Source organism: Amblyomma americanum, chromosome 1, assembly GCF_052857255.1.
Source record: "Amblyomma americanum isolate KBUSLIRL-KWMA chromosome 1, ASM5285725v1, whole genome shotgun sequence".
NCBI classification, from domain to species: domain Eukaryota; kingdom Metazoa; phylum Arthropoda; class Arachnida; order Ixodida; family Ixodidae; genus Amblyomma; species Amblyomma americanum.
Genome location: NC_135497.1, coordinates 470605322 through 470609398, shown reverse-complemented (window position 1 = coordinate 470609398; position 4077 = coordinate 470605322). Strand labels below are relative to the sequence as shown.

General features: G+C 42.2%; 1 pseudogene; it reads left to right on the top strand.

Moving 5' to 3' along the window:
- The first annotated feature begins 1600 nt into the window (after positions 1–1600).
- On the top strand, positions 1601–3028 carry LOC144126251 (uncharacterized; annotated as a pseudogene).
- Positions 3029–4077: the final 1049 nt, after the last annotated feature.

The following is a 4077-nucleotide window of genomic DNA, read 5'->3' as shown; positions in this document are numbered from 1 at the left end:
AGTAAATGCACCCGCTTAATATTCATAAATGATGTTGTTCCCCAGACCAAAGTACAATAGTTAGCAACACAGGAAAACAGTGCGTTGTACAGCATCAGCCTAATATGCCTTGGGAAGAGGTATCGCAGTCGGGAGACAATACCAGCTACCTTGGACAACTTGTCCCTGACTTTTTCAACGTGTTCATGCAATGATAACTTTTTATTAAAAATCACTGCTAGGCTTTTGACCATAGAAACTATTTTAATGAATGAGGAACCCATTTATAGATAAATATGTGAGACAGCAGGATCTCTATTACGAGGTCTAAAAAGTACAGCTTAACTTTTTCCTCTGTTTATTATCAGTGAATTCGACTATGACCATTCATGAACTTTGTGCGAAGGATCTGTAGCTTGCTGTTCAAGATCTCGCACATGTGCTGCTCGGAGGAATAGAGTGGTGTCGTCTGCATATATGACAAAAGCTGGAAGTTTACTTATGTTGACTATGTCGTTTACTTGAATGCAGCGGTCCCAATATACTGTCTTGCGGCACACTAGAATAAAGGTGTAGAAAATTTGATGACTCATTGTCTACTGTTACTTGTTGAACACGGCAACTAAGGTATGGTGTCAATATTTGATGCAATTTGTAACCTGTCACCACATTAATCTTCCAGTATATAACGTATATGTTAGCTGCAAGGTACTCAAACCAGGCCGTGCAAGAGCACACTGCATATGTAACATCTGAAGTTGTGTTAGTCTTGACGGTATCAGTTTTGTTCTTGTTACCTTGCTCGGCTGAGGCGGAAGTTGAAGACCCGTCTGCTGGCCTCCAAGCCGCGCCCAGTGCGTGGCCTCAAGAAATCAAGACGCAGCCGAAAGGCCTCATGCCGAACAAAGACGCAAGATGCAGGCAGGGTTGTGGCAGGCAGGGGCAGGTCTCTTGGCAAGTCTAGCTGTACACTCTCAAGGCAGTTTTGAAACTTTGACTCGAGGAGGACTCCTCAATCACTCTGCTTCCCCTAGGCGCCAACGTCTGCTACAGTAAACTTGTAAATGCTGTCCACTACGGCAAGCAGAACAATGGAGAAGGTGCCCTGAAATAAAAAAAGAAGTTGCAGTAATTTTTTTAAGAAGCGAACCAGACTCATAAGTTTATTTTTGTTTTTTCCAACATTAGTGTCCCCAAACATTCAGGAACGCGTTACAAAAAGAACAATGCTCCTAGAGTTACTACTTTGGGAGTTACCGAACCTAATTGCATGGCTTTCGAAGAACAGTAATATTTGTTATATAGTTATTATTATCACTGTTCCTTTATGATCTCATGCCTGCAACGATGACTGGTGCCCTCATGCTTGGCTGCGGATATAATATAATTTTCAAAACTTTAAAAAACGGCCGCAAAAAGTATGCCTGACTCTCAAAGTATGTTTGTTATCTTCCTTAGTCTGGCTTTGCTTAGTGGAAGCTGAAGTGGTAAAATACGGTTTCGCAGCTTTTACATGTGCTACGATACAGCATATGGAGCATTTAGAATTTACTCTGACAGGTATGGCTAAAAACTCAGACCACAAAAAAGACATACAAGCATATTCACTTAGAATCGACACATGATGAAGTGCCTGTCTTCTGAGCCAGTGAATGCGGCTGTTTCGGCTAGTCCCAAGAAGCCTGGGAACATCAGAAAAATGTATGAAGCTCTGTGACCGGATTTTTCCGTTCAAGGAAACAGGATAATTGACAATTTTGGCACTGATATTCTTCCTTCAGTTTTCTCAATGCTTGCCTGCCCTGAGTGCATTTATCGATCAATGAAGCTCAAAGAACGCTCCCACCAAGGGGCATGCTCTATACCTGTGCGGTTGTGTGTGCAGAGTGTGGGCTCGAGCATTTGCTTGATACATCGAAAAGTGTGGTGTGTGCAAACTAGAACAATATTCGACTGCTGTGTGCAATGTGCCAGTTAGGGAAGGGAATGAAAAGGCGAAAATGATCTGCAAACTGATGAGCATGGCTCCCCCTTTGCGTCATTCCACCTAAGACAGGTTGTCTTCTGAGCTCTCCACAACCATTGGAAAAGTAGCATTGGAGTCAATTGTTGATGCTACTGCGGAAATTCATGTCGTGAGGAGAGATGAGTGTGGTGTTTCAGGTGATGTAACGTGGCAAATGTGTGGGCATTCTTCTTTGAACGGGTGTGTGTGTTTTGTTGACACAGGAAAAGTTTTTATGTTGAGGCACTTGCTAGCTCATGCGAATCTTGCAACACCGAAAAGAACGTTCAGCACAAAAAGTTCTGCATACCAGGAGTGGAAAGCAAATCACACTTCCTACCAGACAAACCATCAAGGAAGTGTAGGTAGTATGAACAGTTTGCTCGTATAAAATATTTGAGAGGTCAGAAGCAACACGAGGCTTGAAGTACCTGGACTACTTGATAGTTATTCCAAGAGCTATTTCTATACAGAGGATATACGTATACAGAGAGCAGCCTAAACTACTATGGGATTGCCATTACAGCTTATGTGGAAAACCTCTCGGCAAAGAAACAAGCCACCTTAGCCAGCCTCTTTCACTGCAGGTCTAGAGACAAGAATCCAATACACGGCCTGTGCCCGCCTGAATCGAACAGCTGGTGCGCGTGCAAAATGGTATAAGCACTCGGCAAGGGAGACATGTGCACAAAGGAGGGCAAGTGACATGCTGAATGCTGTGAAACCTTTGCATAGCGATCTGTGTTCAGATAAGCTTCTATAAATGTGTCTGCATGGAAAAATACAAAATGTAAATGAACTTCAATGGCCTTATATCGCAGCGGGCTCCAAAAGAGGTGTACGTAAGCTTGCCTACACTTTTGCCTACACTTGCCTACTCTTTGCCTAGAATGATGCGGTGGCACGCTTTTGGATATCCTGAGGCCGGCTGGCATTGAACGAGCGTGCAACAAAATAAAAGCTTTCAATGCCAGAGACCACCAGCACATTCAGAATGCTCTATGCCAATCAATTGATGAGACGAAAGGAGCTAGAAAGCAATGAGGAGCAGCCGCAATAACAAAAGAGACTACTGCATCTCAAGAGAGCCCCAGATATTGTCCTGGAGCATTGTACGCCTGTATGTGTTGTTTTTTTACACGTTTCAATTGGTGCGAAATCCCTATTGACGTGCTTCTCATAACTAGAGTTTGCTCCACCTCTTGTTACGCAAACTTTCTTTTTTGTTTTTGCATACTTAGAAATGAAATTTTGTGCAGTCATTCTTCGCACGCAGATGTGGGCAATGAACTAGGATAAAATAGGTCAATGAAATACTGAAGATTTCACAGCTCGTTTTTAAAAGAAAACCGATAAAATTGGATATTTTTTTCACGTGGTTTTTCAAATCGCACTTTCTTAATATTCATTACATTACACTTATCGTGTTTCTTTGGATAAGTCACAATTCAGCTACATAAATAGCACGTCTTTCCTCATTTCAGCTTTTTATTCATTACTGATCACTGTTGGTTGCGACTATTAACGAATCTTTTGATAATAATTAACTCCCTAAAAATTAATTGAACAAATTTCTTGTACTGTAGAAGTACTTGGCTTTGGCTAGTTTGGTTCAAAGCTGTAGATGATGTCAGGACGGCGCGCAAGGAACAAGGAAAAGAGAGGCACAAGGCCTGTCCTGTCCTGTTCTTGTGCGCCTCTCGTCCTTGTTTCTTTCGCGCCGTCCAGACATGATCTACAGTTTTGTACTCTGATTAGCGGTATCAGTTAATTGAACCATGCTTTACCAGAAACAAAAATAATATAATTCTAGCTGCAATAGCATTTTTTTTGTTTGGCTTCCCACCTTTTAGGCAGCTTTCAACTCCCACAACCTTCAGAACTTGTCTCACAAATATATTCAGTATGTACTGCACGCTACGCTCCATTCATACTAACATATGAAGTTTATTCAGTTTTGGAAGAGCATTGCCAACAAACTTGAGTAAAGCAACTTGTCAGTAGTTTTCATACGGGGTACAAGATGCGTAAAATGTGTGCTCTGCGACGGCAGCGTAGTTCATCAGTGTGATCTTAACGCCTGCTCACTATGG